The sequence below is a fragment of the Callorhinchus milii genome, unplaced genomic scaffold (genome assembly GCF_018977255.1).
Source record: "Callorhinchus milii isolate IMCB2004 unplaced genomic scaffold, IMCB_Cmil_1.0 Scaffold5, whole genome shotgun sequence".
In the NCBI taxonomy this organism is placed as follows: domain Eukaryota; kingdom Metazoa; phylum Chordata; class Chondrichthyes; order Chimaeriformes; family Callorhinchidae; genus Callorhinchus; species Callorhinchus milii.
In genome coordinates, this window is record NW_024704746.1 from 44,163,267 (window position 1) to 44,184,416 (window position 21,150).

Genomic DNA, 21,150 nt, shown 5'->3' on the forward strand with positions numbered 1-21,150 from the left:
GAACATTGTGGCAAGGCTGCACGTAAGAGATATCTTGAGTAAAGGCAAAGAAGATGGAAAATCAAAATTAATTCCAATCTCTTCTCTCAGTGCAGGGAAACACAAAACTAAATCCAAAATTTAGAGTCCTCAAAATTGTTTAAGTAACCCCATCTCAAACAAAACAGGTGGAGGTTAGGTGAAGCATGCTTAGAATAACCACCAAGAAACCTGGAAAGCCTATAGGGGAAGTCAACGTCATTGATTGAGGGAGCTTTAAGCAGTGTCTGGGAGCTGAGTCAAATGAGTCTTGGTCTGAGATGCCAAGAGAGTTGGGAAGGGGAGGTTGGTAGGACTGCAGCGTTAGTCTGGGCAGCATCAAGTAGCCCTGTGTAGAGGCGATCTGGCAACGTATAACACATCATTTTAGGGCTACTATTTGATTTGGAGGGAAGGTCCAAGTCCAATTAAATCTTGCAACGTAGAATTAGATGCACGTTACAATGGCTTTCACATTTTCCTGACACATTGCAAGTTCCAGTAGCAATGGAGCCGTGCTTGCGAGGGGGTGGGTCGGGGGAATGCAGTTCAATCCCCGTTTTGATCGATTGTGTTGCTTTGACCTAGACTGGACGGAAGATTGTTAACTTGATTGCAAGGCTGAAAATACAGTCTGAAAGTATGTGGCCTTGTCAGTGATGAAAGCACTCGATTGATCTACAGACCTTGAATTCACCTGCATATTTTATACACAAAATACTTGCAAAAATTAAATTCCCAGCCAGGATCTCACTATAGATCAGTCAGATCACGTATTTTGTGGTTGTAAACCATACTATAATGTGAAGCAATTGGTTTTCAAATACTCTGTGTAGCACAGTAGCTATACCAAAAGGTGCAAAACTTCAAACAATTCTTTGAAAATGAATGCAATGCAGTGCACAGTATTCTGCTCACAATAAAAGTTTATAAAATAAACAGAAATGGCCTTATTCCATTTTATCACAACTATAAATTGCTTCAACTTTGGAAAAATATAAAATCTTTCTCAACTTTTGTTTTCCCTGCCCTCCTGTGTTTTATGTGGTGGCTGTGAAATGAATGCATTCCCCTGGGCTTTTGTGGTTCAGATGCTTGTTCCTTCCTCGTTGTATGGGTGGCTCAGTGTTCTGTAGTTCAGTGGTTAGAGCACTCGCTTTGCAAGTGAGAGACCTGGGTTCGATTCCCAGCAGGGTGAAATCTTGGGCAAGTTTCCTTATTCCACACGCCTGATAATAATCCCTCAAAAAAAATCCACGACTGTTAGTGGGACACTGCTGTGTGCAATTGGCTGCCGCATTTCGTCCACACATATACAGTTAATTCACTTCACAGTCTATTCTGTGAAGCACTTTAAGACGTCTAGAAGATGTGAAAAGTGCTATATCAAATGCAAGGATGATTATTATTATGGGGAACGGAATCGATCGTTGAAAATTAGACTATAAACCGATAATAGAAGTATTCAAAGTTTTTTTAATTGCATTGAAAGATTTAGCAAACGTGTTAAATACTCTTCGCACATAATTGGTAGTGCACAAATGAACAGAAAAAGACGAACACTGTCAATCAGTACACATGAGAAAGAAGCTTCTCTCTCACTGAGATGTGCGCAAAAAGGTTAGAAATCTCACCTCTCTCTACCAATAAAGGAAAAGCCCTATTTTAAATTACCTTATATGGCCAAAGTTTTGTATCCGTGGAAACCACAAAAACTGCATGTGAAACACAGTCTCAAAGCAATCAGGGAAGCCCTGGAAATGACAGTGAGAACAGCGAAGGCTATCAGCAGTATCCAGTGTTAATATCATTTAATCCTTGTTTTGTAGAGGAGATTATACTGTATCTCTGCTTGTAATCTTGACCAAATGTTCTTTTTAAGTGTCTATTACATACTTTTAAAAGTGTAATCCTCTCCAACCGCACTCCATGACATTTAAATTTTCCACAATTACTGTACATCCTATAATTTAAAATGTACTGCAGCACATAAATATTCTCTTCTTAATATACCTCTAAGCACTTTGTGAATAACAGACATTTAAAAAACTGAAATTAAATTTGAATCATCTCTTTGCCAAAGTGTATAAAGTTGCAGACAGTGGATTTCTGGCACAGAGGCTTCTCTTCGTACAGTGGAGGAATTCAGCCATTATATGTAACCAACTTTGCTGATTCCAAAGTTGTTCCTTTTCATGGAGACGCCACCCAATCTTGCTTTGGAGGGAAGATTATGGTAATGTCTCTGGTGTTCCAGGAACTTGATTCCGTATTAAAAATAAACATTTGAATTAGTTGACTTGGGGACATGCCTGCCCCTCTTCCTGAACACATGGCGTGTAATGGAGGAATCTGTCTTGTAACATGTTATTGTTGGCACGACATTGCTGTTCCTTCTTGCAGTGGATTCCGGTTGAAAATGGGACCTGTTTCATACAGGTTTGAGTTTTACTTTTCTCAAGTACGTTTGGCTCAATAGAAAAAAATAATTAGTATTGTTTGTATCTAAATTCTGTGGACTAACCTAAAAGGGGATTATTCCAGATAATCCATTCATGTTCTCCAACACAGGATCCTCTGCAGGAGGGAGAAGCAAAAGAATGTATTATTTCTTACCCTGGGCTGCAGCTTTCTTGAGCTGCGGCAGTGGAGGTTTTTGCAGTAAAGTCTGTTCATGCGGCTGTGCCTCATTCTTCATGGGCAGCTAACTTCATAAACCATCTGCCACATGGTGTGGTGTATTATAGAGTAGACAGGAATCCTAGCCTTGGTTGCAGTGGGATGTGCTGGCCTTCTTACTCTATCAATTAAACAAACTTATAATAATCCTTGCATTTGACGTCTCAAAGCATTTCACAGAAAATATTGTAAAGTGAATTGACTGTATATTTTGTGGGCATATGCAGCAGCTGATTGCACAAAGTAGTGTCGCACAAACAGTCGTGGATTGAGTGACCAAATTATTATATATTTTTTAAGGGATTACTACCCCCGGAAAGTGATCTGTCAACCGACTAACAACCGGGTTCCTACTTAGGTAAACAGGGGCTTGTGGAGTAAGAAAACTTACCCAACGTTTCGCCTTTGCATTTGGACGGGAAATAAAGTTTTATTTTCAGGATCTACCTGTGGCTTCAACATGATAGAAGTGATGGTGAAACAGTGCCATCAAGCATTGTAAACTCTTGAGTGGCAAGTCATCTCGCATGACACCAGGTGATAACTTGTGTGAGTGAACACAGGGGGACCAGGAGAGGAATTTGAGATTGGTTTCTTCCAAGACGCTTTGCTGAATATGTATGAACACCTGGTTCATCGGGGTAAGTGAGATTTACCTTACACCAGAAGGTATTGCCACTTCTGTGTGTCAGGGCAATACTTTCTTTTAAGACAGGCCCGAACTATATATTCGATAACAATCATTTGTGAAAGATTTTTGTGCTAAAAATAACCCAGTTGGAATATTATTTCAGGTGGGCAAGTAATAGTTTTTTGGACATGCCAAACTGATACATATTCCTTTGTTGTCAAGCCTCCTGCTGCAAGTTATTATTGGAGAGCTGTTGGTAAGAAATTTATAACAGGTTCTTTAACACGGACAACTTTAACAAGATTCATAGGCAGCTCAGTGCATTGCAACAGTAGGATTAGTTCCAAGAAAGGTGCTCGATTTGAGTAATTGAGCAAATTACCAGAAGGAAGCTCTGGAGTGAACAGGAGCTTTCACTACTGTGGGTGAAATTGAAGCTTTGATGTGGATGCTGCCAATTTCATCAATTCAGCTTAAACTAGTTTATCTTGTAAAATGATTTTACTCATAACTCTCCGAACTGGGATGTCAATTCTCATCGTCAAACACGTTAGCAATGTAAATTGTACGAAGACACGACTTTTGATAAATCTCCAGATTACCCCAATCGTCTTTTGTTGAGGAAAGATTTTTTTAAAATAAAGTGTTACAATGTCAAAATCCCTTTGTGGGCAAACAGAAATGTCAAATAAAAGTTGTCCCATCGTGTAGATACTTCGAAATTCATCTGTTAATTCTCATTAGCACTTTGATGGGGATGGAAATGCCAGTTAAATGCTATCAAGCTTTTCGGGATTATTTAGTTTGATGAAGGCTTTAGGTATCAGCGTTAGCACCAACTAATTAAGTGGCCTGCTTGCAGCTGCTGGGAGACCTGATCAGGTATAATTAAAAATGAACAGATGACAGCAGTGGCATTTATCAGATTCATGTCCTGTTAAATTCGTAATCCTGACAGAAATGTCAAATTGATAGCAGTCCTTATCTTTCAGATGCAGGGTACCTTAAGCAAGCAGCACTTATCAGATAAATGCCGGTGATAACCTTTAGGAATCCCTCAAACAGCAAATATTAAATATTAAATTTCATAATCCGACGAAGGAGTTGCACTTCATGGCTCTTTGAAATCCAGAACATGATGAGGCTTTAACCATTGGCCTACTTATCTTTTGCTGTTGTGGATTTTTTTTTATGTACAACTTTCTGTCCTGCTCCACAAATTACACTGACAAGATCCAAAGAGTAACCACACAGTGGACCCTTATGAATACTGGAAAGATTTGTGGCGCTTGGATATTATACAATATCCTTGCCATTCGGCCTTTTTCTTGAAGGATCATAGACAAATCCACCCCTGCAAGTCTCATGAGTCTGATCTCTTGAGTTATTATGGACCTTTCTGCCTTCAAAGTGTGGTATCTTCAAAGCTATTAAAACCTCTCGTTTTATCAACCTGGAAAAGGCAAAACGTTGAATAGGATTTTCTGGGATTTAGAAGCAGAAGATTTTGATGCAATTCCAGAACTTGACCAGGATCAAATATATTAGAGTTCAGTTTGATGGTGGTTATTGACATAAATAATGAACTTTTAGCCATTTGATCCTTCCAGAATAAGCATTTACCATCCTTCCATCGCAGCATCAAGCTTTTTTTTTAAATAAGCCCAGCATCCTGTCCTCAGTGACCTTTTCTCCCTTCATCATAATCCATTATAGTCAATCATTTTGCTCTGTGTAAAAAAAGCTTTCCTTGGGTCAATCCTGAAATTGCCCTTTACAAATCAGAACTTGTGCCCTCTTGTTCTGCTGCCTTGAGACATCTTTATGTATTGTTCTGGGTTTACTTTAGCAATTCCATTTAAATATCTATAACCACACCACCCTCTGTATTAAGCCCAATGTACACCTTTGGTTATAGTCTCCTTTCTCCTTCCAAGTCTTGTAACTAATCCTTTTTTTATTCGTTGTGGAATTTTTTAAAACATTTCCCTTGTGTACTTATTCTGGACATTCTGTAAAAAGATTTTGAAAGGTATTTGTTTATCCTCATGCTTGAACAATGCCTTTAGATTAATATCACTGAACTCAGTGCTCATACCCCTGACAATTGCTTCGTATTTTCACTACCACTGTCTTGCTACCCATACAGAATAATGCCATGTTCGTTCAGCAACAAACTTATCTTTTTTACAGGGAATGATTATGTGAATGAAAGATCATTGACACTCTTACATGTTTCCGGATGTCAGTCTTGCAAGAATTAAACTTTGTTTTTGTTTGCTGAAGGAAACAAAATCTAAAGGGATTTTGAACATTTTGGCAGCAGAGATCATTGAAAGGTTTTGGCAATGTTCCAATAACAATTGCACAGTGTATTTCCAGTTTTTGTGCTTTTATGATCTAAATTTAGGTGAGAGTGTTGGAGGATTGTTGTCTAAGGATTTGGCAAAAACAAACGATTGCATTCTTGTTGGTTTCTTTCAAAAGATAATGACACAAGAGATTAGGTTGAAGAAAGCCATTTGGTCCTTTTGATATCATCCTTTCAGAATTCCCATTGTAACGTCCTCCCATTACACCATCAATAAGTGCACCCTCCACCGATTTCAGCTGATGATTACTCTATGTGTGAAGAAATACTTCTTGTTGTCCAGCCAAACATTGCCCTTCGCAACTTGAAGCCTGCTTGCATGCAGTGTACATTTTGGGATTTAATGCTTAAAATTTGGTAAAATCAATTTGTGGTACGTTTATTTATTCTTAGTAACATGTCAGAATTTCTCCGGAGTCCTGTAGCTCAGTGGTTAGAGCACTCGCTTTGCAAGTGAGAGACCTGAGTTCAATTCCAGGCAGAGGGCGAAACCTTGGGCAAGTTTCCTTACTCCACACAGAGCCTAATAATAATCCCTCCAAAACCAAAAACAATAATAAATTGGTCATTTTCAATCTACGACTGTTTGTGGGACACTGCTGTGCGCAATTGGCTGCCGCGTTCGCCCACAAATGTACAGTCAATTCACTTTACAGTGTGTTCTGTGAAGCGCTTTGGGACGTCCTCCTGACGTGAAAAGCGCTATATCAAATGCAAGGATTATTATTATTATTATTTTATAGTTTAATCTGAGTTCTTGGAAGGTGAATTGATGTTCCCAAGAACCCAGGATTGATACTGGTAGAGCCATCAGTAACACAGGATGGTACACTTGTTCACATGCGCAAATGGAAAGAGACCAACAGTTTTTAGACTGTTCAAAGAAACTCCTGCACTGGACGCTGCACCAGCCTCAATGACTTGAATTCTGGCTTCCACTATGCCCTTCCTTTTTTCTGACTTTGTATGAATTATCCACCCTTGTGAGACCATATTTACCTTTTTGATTAAGAATATATTGTAGGCTTGTACTGTTAATTTTTTATGCAGTTATCGCATTATTGTGGATTCTGGCATTTTACATGCACATCTGCTGCAGTTAAATGGACAATTACAGGAAGTTTGTGAAAATGTGGACATTTAATTGACCATTTCTTTTCTATCTGCGAATATTTGTGCTCAGCAAGGTGAGAAATATCAATGCTATGGAATGTAACACTTTATTTTTTCAGTTACCCAGTGTCAGAACAACTTAAGCCAGTATGCCTGGATTCCAGCATCAGAATTCTTCCAAAGGCCCAATGTGACCTTTTCCACTTCCCAAACGTGGTGAATATAATCTCTTAGTGACATCATCCACAGACATGGGGTCAACTTCCACATGTATGCGGATGACACCCAACTCTATCTCTCTACCTCCACCCTTGCCTCCAGGACTACTGCTGGCCTGACAGAATGTCTGTCAGACGTCAAGTACTGGATGAGAGTTAACTTTCTTCAGTTGAACATCAAAAAAAACGAGGCTCTCCTGATTGGCTTCTGTCAGCGTCTCCTCACCTCAGGCACTGATAGCATCACCATCCATGGTTGCGCACTTCACCTTGCTAAGCCAGTCTGGAACCTTGGGTCTTGTTTGACCCTCAACTGTCCTTTCTATCCCACATTTGTGCCATGACCCACTCTGCTTTCCCTCACCTCCGCAACATCACCCGGCTCCGCCACTGTCTCGCACCGCAGGCCACCAAAACCCTCATACACGCTTTCATTACATCGAGGCTCGATTACAAACTTATTGCTTGTCGGCCTCCTCAACTCCTCCCACCACAGGCTGCAGATCATCCGGAACTTGTGGAGTCCTGTAGCTCAATGGTTAGAGCACTCGCTTTGCAAGCGAGAGACCTGAGTTCAATTCCAGGCAGAGGGCGAAACCTTGGGCAAGTTTCCTTACTCCACACAGAGCCTAATAATAATCCCTCCAAAAACAAAAAATCAATAATAAATTGGTAATTTTCAATCTACGACTGTTTGTGGGACATTGCTGTGCGCAATTGGCTGCCGCGTTCGCCCACAAATGTACAGTCAATTCACTTTACAGTGTGTTCTGTGAAGCGCTTTGGGACGTCCTCCCGACATGAAAAACGCTACATCAAATGCAAGCATCATTATTATTATTATTAAGAGTAAATTATGCCCTGCACACCTAAGGATAGTGATGGCAAACTTATGGCACAAAAATTCAGTGACGCAAGGTCAATTTTAGTGATACCTGGGAGAACCAATGTCTGGTCCAACCTCTTCTGTGCTGAAAGGAAGTCCAGCCATTCAAATTGCCAAAATAGGATCACAATTACCAACTAGTGCTTGTCCTCCTTGGAGGAGGGGGAAAATTAACAAGGTCTCTTTAGGGCTGAGCTAACTCCAAGTTTCCTTCCTCCGCACTCCTCTGTTTACCTAGCAGTAAGTAGGATCCTAGTTGTTAGTTGATTGGCGGATCCCTTTTCTGAGGGTAATAATCCCTTCAAAAAAATAAATTAAGTAAAAAGTAATCATAATAATTTGGTCACTCAATCCACGACTGTTTGTGGGACACTGCTGTGCACAATTGGCTGTCACATTTCATCCACAAAATATAGTCAATTCACTTTACAGTAGACTCTGTGAAGCGCTTTGAGACGTCTCAAAGACGTGATAAGGCGCTAAATGAAATGCAAGGATTATTATTATTATTACATGTGCTTGGTAATGGAATATCAGAATTTAGTCAATTCTTTGCAATCGTATCAGTAGTCTAGTTCCTGAACTGGTGGGTCCACAAGACTGCAAGGCACCGCTGACGGTAGAACAGCCAGTTGGATTTGCAGGGCAGAGAATCTTCCCATTCAGCTCCTGTTAACCATGCAAGCCAAAATCCTAATGAGTAGGGCGGATAAGCAATGTGAAGCTTGCCAGGCGATGCTCATAATGCCAAGGTAAGCACTTAAACCGCAGCAGTTCTCCAGCGCACACTCTGGGGTTCCCAAGCCCTGGCTCCACAACCAATCACTGCCTTACACTTATTGGAATTAAGTAAGCAGGATACATGCACCCAGGGAGATAGCGTACATTTCATTCCAGATTTTTTTTTTAACTTTGATTTGTTGATAGCAAGCATATGTGAAACTTTGTCTGGGTTGTCTGATACGCATAAGTGTGTCAAGGATTTTGTGCACCTTTCAAACACTCGGATGACCAAAGAGGTCACCAACTGCTTTGAGGGGTACACTGTGCCACGAGGCAATATGGGACAGGTTGTTATATGCAGACACTTTGGGACATAGGCGGCAGCCATTCACAAAATGCCTAAGAGAGCAGTCACTGATGCTGCTGAGTTTTCACATCCACCTGCACAACACCCAACAATTTCATATTATTCGTGGTTCACAATCAACATTAACTTTGCTTTAGTTTTTCCTTGGTGAAGTTCTCCATGTGAATCTGAGTTTCCCGGAGCCCCAGAAGTGAGTGATTTGGAGTAGATTGTAACCTTTACATCCAGGCTCCTACTATGAATTGCATGAGCTTTTGGAAGTGATATCATATCAAATGTATGCGCATGAAGAGACATGACAACCGAGACCAACCTTGATATTATTTGTGTTGCTGATCACCTGCTTTGTATTATGCAAAGCAAGGCAGAGTCCCTAATGATCAAAGTTAGTGAAACAGACAAAGGATAGGAAGGATGCCAGAAGATCCAGAATGCTTTCTGTGGGTGGGAATTGGCCATCTTTATACTAGGTTCACCCCGGGGAGGATACTGGGTCCAACTACAGCAGAGAAAAGCAGAATGTTTTATTTTTCTTTCCTTGTTTTCTCGCTCTGTTTCTTCCTTTAATTCTAGACATTTTAAGGGAGTGGAGGAGGGGAGAGCGAATATTTTATGTTTTCTGGATTGAATATTGCCAATGCTTTCACTATTAAGTACTTTGTTTTGTAGTTCAAATATAAAGTAATTCAAATGCTGTTTTTAAAATACAATAAAATGGACAGTAGAATAAATTGTGGAAGCAGTTGCGTGATTCCTAATCTGAGGCAACTGTTCAATCATCACAAAATTGTTTCTGGTGAAGAAGGCCCTTATCCTTCCAGAATACTTACCCGACCACCATCACAGTGCCAAGCTTTTTTTTTAATATCAGCTGAACAATCCGAGAACAATGCAGCAATCATTGATTCCACATTAAAAAGCCAAATAAGGTAACGAAACAAGCTCTGAACTTGTTCATTTTGTTTAATATATTTGAATGCTAATCTTTTTCTGACATGACAAACTATGTCAAAGGCATTCACACATTTACAGGTAGGATACTGCAAAGCTTAGCTGTCATGAAAACAAAATTCAAAGTGACGTTCTTCAGTAAATCGACCACTTCATAAAAATGTTTACTTGCTTCATTTTTACAACTCTACTTGTATTCTCCAAAATTGATTCATCTGTCTCCTAAATAATAACAAAATTAGAACTGAGTGAAAAATCAATCCATAATCAATGATATGTTGTCTTGGATATTGATGTTGTTCATCCAAATGGACCTTTTGTCACAACCTTGTTGCGTCTGCACTGTAACACTTTCCATGGCTTTTACGATAATATTTACTATATACAGGTTGGAATTGGCATTAACTGGTAATAAAATGTATGCATCTTTTAAAATGAGTGAACTCCCATCAGAACAGACAATGAAGACACCTTTTGAATGAGCTTGATAACATCCTTCACTCAAATCACAAATGTGTTAATTCTATTTTCTCATAGCAATTAATGTTGCAGGTGTGTATGTACAGTGCTTTGTTCAAGATTCATTTTGTGCCACTTAATAGTATTAAGAATTGAGAGCAATGATCTGAGTTAGATCATGAACCTTCCCTAACCCCAGATTCTCATAGTGAGTGCAGTTTTTCTAATTTTGCCTTGGCTCACTTGGCAATATTTCTTCACATGAAGGAGGCCTTTCGATCGCCATTCCTGTAATCTGTTCCTGTCGTTAATTACCCTCTGGATAAATAAATACTTTCTGAAATTGCCCTTTATGACTCTAATCCTGCGTCCAATTTTTATTCTGTCTCAGCGAAGAGCTCCAGCTTGTCTGATCATTGCTGACAGCTTATTTTTCTAACACTGGGGATCCATCCTCATTGCTCTCCTCCTTAATTAACAAGAATAGACTTGGTGGGAAAATGGGAAGAGGCAAAACAAACAAAAGGGAATGCTGTCTTGATGATCCATGCATCTTTATCTTTGTGAATTGCTGTTTATATTGTTAATTAACTGTTTGGCATTTATTATGCCAAGCTTGTTTTCTTTATTATCAGTTGAATTTCAATGTTCTCTACTTCACTGTTTTATACGGTTGATGAAGTGTAGAGTTTTAGGGAAGGCAAAAAATTGCCATGCATTTCCTGAATTTCATGCCTCTTTGTAACTAACGTCCCATTTTGGTCTTGTTTTAGATCAACAGGATGTCAATACTTCTAGAAGTTTCAATGGTACAAATTATTTTGAAAAAGATATGGAAATTCATGCTTACTTTCCAAGTGTTGAGGAAGCCACACAAAATTGCACAGGACTTTGATGGAACAGCAGAATATATTTGTGTGCAGAAGTGTTAACAGCTACAATTTTTAACTCCTTCTAGCCAACCGATGACAGCAATTAGGAACGTGCACTGCTTGAGAAGAAAGCTACCAGTACAAATTCACTTGTCTGCCAAAAAATGGGAAGGAGCAACAGTAAAATATTGGGGGAAACCCTACTCAAAACATGACTCTTCTTTCTATATTGATTTTGGATCTGTGTAACAAGCCAGCCATGAATTTACAATATTTTTGTGTATAAATGTGATGCTTGTTGCATGCTCGCTTCTTTTAGAGGAAAGCAATGTCAGGATGTGTTAGTGCAGCTACTTTTTGAGAAACATTTGTATGGAATAAACTCATTGAGGCAACTAATTGATAAGTGTATAGTAAATTATTTAGTGTGTGTGAAATTGTGGGGATTTTCACCTTAAATAGTTCCTTTGTAATTATCCAATGCTGCAATACAGTTCTCGAGTGTTTCCGATGTATCATCATTCTCTAATAACTTTTCCCGTGTCCTGAGAAAACTTGCATGAAACTTTGCACAACATTTCCAGGTATCTAACTACAGTGTTGAACCTGGGCACCTGCACCAGGTGTGGCTGAATGGCGGTGGAGAAGGGGAAATTGTGGCGTTCTAATGTAAAACCATTCAAGATGTGATACTGGTACTCATGATCCTGAGATAAACAGCCACCACCTGCTCTCCAGAACCACGCTCAGCTGTCCATTGCACATCTGAACAAGTTCATTGTCGGCAACCAATGGAACCAAAATGTATCACAAAAGAGCATTCATGGTTTCACCTGATACCCTGACTTGTATGCTTTGCTGCGCATACCAGCAGCAGAAGCAACAATGACTTCCTTTGCATTCCCAGCCAAGGGATTCTGTGGACAACCAATTGAAATTGGCTTAATCTGAATATAAATATTTTACCATTTATCATTTATATAAACAATGACTTGCTTGCTGAAATCTTGTAATTTCCTACCTTCTGTGAATTCATTAATGTTCGGTGTCGGTGAGGTATCCTAAACCAAATAAAACAGCTAATTTGCCCACAGTCTCCTGCAAACATCCAAACGTTTTTTTAAAAGAGTTTTTTCAGCTGCTTTTCACCTGCAAAATTGTAGATGTCCTCAACAAATCCTGTTATATGCTTTGAGACATATTTCTATTGTAAAAAGCAAGAATTATTTTCTGTCAATATTGCCTATTATATGAACTGCAGTAAAATAGTTAATCAAGAAACAACATTCCAAAGACTTGAACTGACAATATTTCATAATTGCCAAAAACGTTTTCAGTTTAATTCACACAGTGGTGGAAAATAGCTCTAAGGCATCCAGCAATCTACTTGTTTCTCATTTGAGTCATTCTTTCCCTCTGCACCTCTTTTGCATGTATAACATGATTCACTGTACAGGGCAGTGAATTCTCCAATAAGGAGCAGCGTATGTCAATGCGATGGGCAAGAGCATTTTTTGAGCAAAGCATTCTTGGATTGAAATGTTTCTTTGAGGCTGAAAAAGTTAGTGTGACTCAGGAAATGCTGGTGCAAGGTACAGAGCTGAATCCTTTGACTTTTTTGCAGCTGATTGAAGATCAACAGAATAGCTTTTCGGTTAATTTGGATACTCAATCCTTGAGTTTGGTACTTTAAAGGATTGTAATCACAATCGGTACCCCCATTTGATTATAGGAGGCATAATGTTGGGGGAAGGCAGAACGGGTCATGGCACATCCATGCCTTGACCCGTTCTGCCTTCCCCCACCTCTGCAACATTGTCCGGTTCCACGATTGCCTCTCCCTTCAGTCCGCAGAAACCCACATCCATGCATTTGTTACATCTAGGCCTGAATACGTCAATTCCCTGCTTATCGGCCTTCCCAACTCTTTCCTCCTCAAGCTGCAGATCATTCAGACCTCTGCAGCTCGTGTCTTCTCCTGCACCAGGCTCCGTGACCCCATCACCCCCACCCTCACCCAGCTCCACTGGTTCCCCATGCCTCAGAGGATACAGTTTAAAATCCTCATCCTTACCTTCAAAGCCCTCTACAGTCTTGCTCCTTTCTACCTTTGAGATCTGTTACACCATATCGACCTGTCTGCTCCCTCTGCTCAGCAGGCTCCGACCAGCTCCAGGTCCCCGCCCCAACATCGGTGGTCGGGCTTTCACCCTCTCTGCCCTTACCCTCTGAAACTCCATCTCACAGTCCCTTAGCCTTGCTCCCTCCCTTGCCTCTTTCAAGACACGTCTCAAGACCCTCCTTTTCAATCATGTCTTCAGCCACCCTCCTATCTCTACCCTCCCTGCCCTCCAACATCCCCTGATCCCTCTGCTCGATTCCAAACCCCTGACTGTCCAGCGCTTTGGGATGTTCTCCCGATGTGAAAGGCTCAATACAAATGTATATGTTTTTGTTGTTTTTGTAACAAGTTATTAAACACAACAGGAGATGAACTTTGTCTGTAGTACTGCAGATTATGTGCATTTGACATCTCTGCTGGAGCTCAGCTCTGACAATTGTGAAAATGATGTACTGCTGTAGGATGGATGCAGTGTTTTATAAGTATTTATAAACAACAAGAATAACAAAATTACATTTGTAAAGCTCCTTTCACGTTGGGAGGTCATCCAAGGCTCTGGACAGACAAAGTTATGGACCCGAGCTGGAGATCAGGGTCGGGGAGGGTGGAGGGCAAGGGGGGGATGCAGGGAGATTGAAAGCACAGTCTAAGAGGAGGGTCTTGAGATGGGTCTTGAAGGTGGCAAGGGAGGGGGCGAGGCAGATGGCCTGCGGGATGGAGTTCATGAGGGTGGGGGCAAAGTGGCAGAAGGCCTGCCCTCCAATAGTGGGGCCAGCAAGGCGGGGGACGTGAAGCAGCCAGAGCCTGCTGAGTGGAGGGAGCGAACAGGATGGTAGGGGGTTATGAGGTCACAGAGGTAGGAGGGAGCAAGACTGTGGAGGGCTTTGAAGGTGAGGACCAGGATCTTCAACTGTATCCTCTGTGTGATGGGAAGCCAGTGGAGTTGGGCAAGGATGGGGGTGATAGGGTCGCGAAGCCTAGTGTGGGAGAGGACACGGGCTGCAGAGTTATAATAATAATAAGCGTTGCATTTCATATAGCGCTTTTCACGTCGGGAGGATGTCCCAAAGCGCTTCACAGAACACACTGTAAAGTGAATTGACTGTACATTTGTGGGCGAACGCGGCAGCCAATTGCGCACAGCAATGTCCCACAAACAGTCGTAGATTGAAAATTACCAATTTATTATTGATTTTTTTGTTTTTGGAGGGATTATTATTAGGCTCTGTGTGGAGTAAGGAAACTTGCCCAAGGTTTCGCCCTCTGCCTGGAATTGAACTCAGGTCTCTCGCTTGCAAAGCGAGTGCTCTAACCATTGAGCTACAGGACTCCACAAGTTCCGGATGATCTGCAGCCTGTGGAGGGAGGAGTTGAGGAGGCCGACAAGCAATAAGTTTGTAATCGAGCCTCGATGTAATGAAAGCGTGTATGAGGGTTTTGGTGGCCTGCGGTGCGAGACAGTGGCGGAGCCGGGTGATGTTGCGGAGGTGAGGGAAAGCAGAGTGGGTCATGGCACAAATGTGGGATAGAAAGGACAGTTGAGGGTCAAACAAGACCCAAGGTTCCAGACTCGCTTAGCAAGGTGAAGTGCGCAACCATGGATGGTGATGCTATCAGTGCCTGAGGTGAGGAGACGCTGACAGAAGCCAATCAGGACAGCCTCGTTTTTTTTGATGTTCAACTGAAGAAAGTTAACTCTCATCCAGTACTTGACGTCTGACAGACATTCTGTCAGGCCAGCAGTAGTCCTGGAGGCAAGGGTGGAGGTAGAGAGATAGAGTTGGGTGTCATCCGCATACATGTGGAAGTTGACCCCATGTCTGTGGATGATGTCACTAAGAGGGAGCATGTAGATATTGAAGAGGAGAGGACCAAGGACAGAGCCCTGAGGAATGCCGAATGAGACAGTGAGGGGCTAGAGGAGAAGCCATTTATGGAGATGAAGTGGAGGCGGTGTGAGAGGTGTGATCTGAACCAGTCAAGGACAGAGCCATAAATACAGGGGAATCCTATTGTATCCTTATTCGTGTTCTACTGACTTAGTATATCAAAGTGTTTGTTTACTTCAGAAGCTTCAGTCAAAGATTATTATGTTTAAGATTGAACAGCATGAACTTGTCATAGGGAAAAGGTAGGAAAGTTTGATTGCAGACCTTCTGTGGAAGAGCAAGCACCAGTGGAGCTTAGGACATCTTGTCCTGCAAGTGTTTGATTAATTGTGCAGAATTTAAGGTTATTTCTTTCCTCAATTTTGAACTGGAGGTGGGCAAAGTGGTTTCCCCTTTTGTATATACACAAAACGGGTAATTCCCAATGTCCACTGTCAGAGGAAATGCATATTTTTGCAAAGTGAACCATCAGCATTGCTTGGAACATTTGTTGCAATTTATCGACAAAGGAAATGTTTGACAAAATTAGGTAATGAAGAGACTAACATATGGAGCATCCCTGGAGGGAATAACTGACCCTTTGAGCTATCTGTAGAACACAGCCAAACAGATGTAAGATAGATCTGCAATGCTGGATGGGGGCCTTGACAATTCAGAACAAGAGACGGGAAGGTTGTTTAACATTCTCTTAGGAGTTCTGTTAGAGCAACCTTAATCGCGGTGGAGAAGCTTGCTCCAGCAGAAATGTTATGCAGTGCACCAATGGCTCCCTCTGGAACCCTTGCCAGCTGTGCTGATTTGGCGCAGTCTCACAACTTTGACAAGCCAATCTTAGTGTTGCAAAAGAATTGATGCCGACCATTAAAGGGAAACTTACCCTATCATTTGATGGGATGCTAAAATATAAATCTACAAATTGTACTATGTCAAGTAACTTCCAATCGGTTTAAAATACTGGTAATTTCACTTTAAATTAAACTTGCTTTGCATCTCCTGAGTTGCAAACTCTGGTGTGCAATCCAAAATGTTTTTATTTGCTCTCAGCAAGAAAGCTGTTCTATGGACTGCAATTTCAAAACAAAGATAATACAAAGCTAAGGATGGAGCTATGCCAGCACATGAACACTGTACGCAACCAAATGTATGGACCAGTTACTGCTAGAGATTCTGGAGCCTCTACTAGCCGTACAGTGCCTCCTCTTGTGGTATATAGCTATAGTTTGAATGAAGCTAATGCTGTGTTATTACTTGGCATGGAAAATTATTTCAATCACTTATCCTGAATATGATAAACACATGTATTAATTTTCTCTTGTGATCTATGGCCCTACTGATTCATCTCTCTAAGCAATTCCACATAATCATTACATTTGATATAGAAATACCACCCTCCCCGATCCCGACCCCCAGCTCAGGTCCGAAACTCTGATAGTCCAGCACCTTGGGAAGTCTTCCCGACATGAAAGGCGCTATACAAATGTAATCTTGTTGTTGCTGCTGTTGTAGAACCTTCAATCAGGGCATCTCAAAACAATTCACAGGATTTACTGTCAAGTGTAATGACAATTTTGTGGGCAAATACAGCAGCTAATTTCTGACAGTAGTAACTCACCAACAGCCAATGAAGTGAGAAATTTTATTTTGGAATTATTAGCTTGGACAACAGTAAACTCCTGTGTCATGGCATCGATCTGATTATCAATGTAGATGATGTCCCAACACTGCAGTTCACCAACAACACTGCATTGCAGTCTCAGACTGTACTGAGTTTGTACTGGTTTAGGGATTGCCTCTTAAAATGCACATGTATATGTTGTGAAGAGAAAATGTCCCAAAATGTCTTTTCAGTGCATCCAATTAATACTGGGCCTTAGTCAGGTAGAGAAGCTTTGGCTCAGGAGAACAAATGAGAGCCTGGATTCCTACTCCTGGTGAACATTTAGCAACCCTGCTGGAAAGGTAGCATGTATTTCATCATTGGCTTGGCTGTGATGCCCATGTAATCAAATTTACTGGCAATGCTATCTCATTAAAGAATGGCAAGCCCAGGGATGGGTGGGGGGAATGTATAAATCAACAAAGCGTAAGAGGTAATCCCTAAATCAGTGCAAACTCAGTACAGTCTGAGACTGCAATGCAGTGCTGTTGGTGAACTGCAGTTTTGAGACATCATCGACATTGATAATCAGTTCGATGCCAAGACACAAGAGTTTATTGTTGTCCAGGCTAACAATTCCAAAATAAAATTTCTCACTTCATTGGCTGTTGATGAGATATTACTGTCAGAAATTAGCTGCTGTATTTGCCCATAAAATTGTCACTACACTTAACAGTAAATCCTGTGAATTGTTTTGAGATGTCCTGATTGAAGGTTTTACAAAACGTTGACTTATGCATGGCTCCAGGGCAGCTCTCAACTTTAAATTCCTTAGGTGTGTGATTTTAAATGTATCGGGCATCATAGAATTGAGAGAGTAAGACTTCGCACTGAGTCATGCTGTGCTAAGGGCTTGGTAAACTATGACTGAACAGGAAGAAAATGTAGTTTGATTTTGCTTCATATTTAGCACATCCGATGCTTAATGCATTTTTCTTGCATTATGTTCATGCAAGTAAAGGATTCATTCATTCAAGTAGAATTACTTGTCCTAAGCATACATATTATGGAAGTTAATATGAAGGCTGCAGGATTTGTAATTTTCATTAAATTTTATTTGCTAAAAAAAATTCCTGTCCTTTGTAAAGTTTTCAAAGCATCTATTCATTAAATTGCTTAAGATACCATGAAATGTAACATGCTCCTCCAGAACTCTAAAATCAGCTAACTGCATCTAAATATTCATATAAATGAGATGCGGAATAGATATTTATGTAGAATTGTTCTGTTCAAATGAAATTTCTTTTTCAGCCATCTCAAGTGGGTTAGTACAGTATTACAAAACCTTTGTACTGTGCATTTGGAAATTGGATTTGATATTTATTTTGAGACCCCAAGGTGAACAGCCAAGTGTTTAGTGACCAGGCCATCACCCAGCAAGGTTTAGATATGAGGTAAATCAAATGTTGGTCAAAACTTAGTTTAAGGTATGTTGCAAATGAAAGGGGTCAGAGATGAGACATTGGAATAACCTAGCAGGAGTCTGAACACTGGCAATCCAATTCATTGTTCTAGTTGAACAGCACAGGGAATATCTTAGTAACTGTCAGGATCACATGTGAAATTGTTACAGTAGGGAGACCATGTCGGAGACCAAAAATCCAAGTAAGAGACTAAATAAGATGCTAAGATATAAATTGCGAGCTTAAGCCAACAGAAAGCCTGAAATGAAACAAGTGGTGCGCCACTTGGCGATACTGGAGACTAATAATAGGACAGGATAACTATCTAAAAGATACAAATTACAAGTATGGGCTTATTATACTGTATAAAGCCTGAGCAAGAGATAATGCCTGGAGAGTGTCGCGATCCCTCCAAAAAGTATGTTCACTCATTCAATGTCTGTTTGTGCAACACTGTTGTGCGCAATTGGCTGTGTGTCCCCACAAAATACGCAGTCAATCCATTTTACAATATACTCTGTGAAGCGCTTTGTGACGTCTCAACAACAACAACAAAATTATATTTGTATAGCGCCTTTCACGTCGGGAGGAAGTCCCAAGGCGCTGGACAGACAGAGTTACTGACCCGAGCTGCGGGTTGGGGTGGGGGAGGGTGGAGGGCAGGGGGGGAAGCAGGGAGATCGAAAGCACGATCGGAGAGGAGGGTCTTGAGATGGATCTTGAAGGTGGCAAGGGAGGAGGCGATGTTGAGGGACTGTGGGATGGAGTTCCAGAGGGTGGGGGCAGAGTGGCGGAAGGTCCACCCGCCAATAGTGGGGCGAGCGAGGTGGGGGACGTGAAGCAGGCCGGAGCCCGCTGAGAGGAGTGAGTGAGCAGGATGGTAGGGGGTTAGAAGGTCACAGAGGTGGGGAGAGCAAAACCGCGGAGGACTTTGAAGGTGAGGACCAAGATTTTGAACTGTATCCTCTGCATTATGTTCATGCAAGTAAAGTATTGGGATGAGAAGCCAGTGGAGTTAGGCAAGGATGGGGCTGATAGTGTGGTGGAGCCTAGTGCGGGAGAGGACACGGGCTGCAGAGTTCTGGATTATCCGCAGCCTGTGGCTATATCAAATCAACTTGATAAGGCTCTATATCAAATCAAATGCAAGGATTATTAGTTGTAACGCTCAAAAGGAACAAGAGGCATGCAATAAACGTATGTTGTTGAAATCCTAATCGTAGATTTTGAAGTATTCTTACAGAGTGCAATCTCAGAGCATTCACTTGCACTCAAGGCCGTGCACTAACGTAGCCTGAGTCCCGTGAAGGAAGGCAGTTTTTGATCTGCCGCACTGAGAAAACACTAATATTGTGGTCTTGGCTTCAGACTGTGCTTAATTGCTGCAGGTCGCATAAGGAACTATTCCTAATGTAACTGGTGTATTGAGGACGTTTCTTCAAGACCTTTATTTAAATGGATTGTGCTTCAAGGTAATATTTCTAACTTATCAGATGATAAGAAAACAAGAGATGGTACTCATCTTTATTACATTAGAATGCAGTATCAAGTGGAGCTGAAAGATGACGTCCATATATAAAATTTGATGTTTAAACAATGCTGAGCAGGAAATAACTGCTCTTAAAAGCTTCTGCTCTTGCCCTGAATTGTCAAACAATCCTGATTTATGAAGTGAGACAGCTGTAACCTTAAATCTCAGTCAACTGTTCCTGTTTTGTGCTTAATGGCAGAACCAAAGTTTTCATGTTGATGAAGTTCAGCCCCACTAAGGTAACTGAAAGCTTCCTTTTATAATCGTAAAACAGAAAAGTCATTAAACATTTACCTCCTTTCTTGAGATCATCAATGAAGATGGAGGAAGAAAAGTAAGATGGATCAGGCCATTAGACATTTGGGATCAAGAGAATGCATTCAAGCTGTTTGTTGTCTTTTCTACTGGACACTGGGGGTGAATCATAAATTGCCACCAAACTTGAACTACATTTAGAATTGAATCTTTGGTGCCTGCCACCAAGACTATGCAGCATAAATTAGCTTGTGCAAAAGGAATTTTCAAGAGCAGTGTGATTTGTACCCACTGCAACATGAACAGGACTAGAGCAAGTAACACTAAACATGCTCACATGTGATCTATTGAAAGTTTTTAGATAGTTCCATTGAACCTTATAGACATTTTAAAACGTTGAACTGATTGTCCAAATAGCTCTTAAATAACCTAAGCAGTTTTTGTTTGTATGTTTCTCACCTAAGCTAGATATCCCACTATACACTAGTTTGTTCCAACCTGATTTCTAATTCCTGCTACTCGTTCCATTTATAAAAAATAAAGCCTGATTGCAACCCTGCACCAGAAATAACGTTAACAATGAGGCTTTGATGGCGCAGCATTGAGACTGCAGCAAAACACCATTGAGAATCCAGGTCACCTGCAGAAGGGAAGCCTGTGGATGATTCCTGAAGAGCCTAGAGGGAATATAAGATTCCTGAGAGTCGAGTGAAGAGTAAGTTAGGGAGCTGATTTTTCTTACAGTCACCCCTGGCTGAGGGTGCCTTCAAGATGCTGCTTGTTCAATCTATTGATACTCAGCCTAACATTCAGTTGTGTCAACGATGGCTGCCATTGGCTTTCTTCAATGATGCCCTCATGCCCCATGCAGTTTGGTCTCTTTTTTACTGATTCATTTGTAGTTTTGGTCTTAAAGAATGTAAAGACCATGAAAGCAATTTGCATAAAATAGACCTTAGTATCACTATTTTCAATGTCTTATACGTATCAAATTCCAAATGTTCA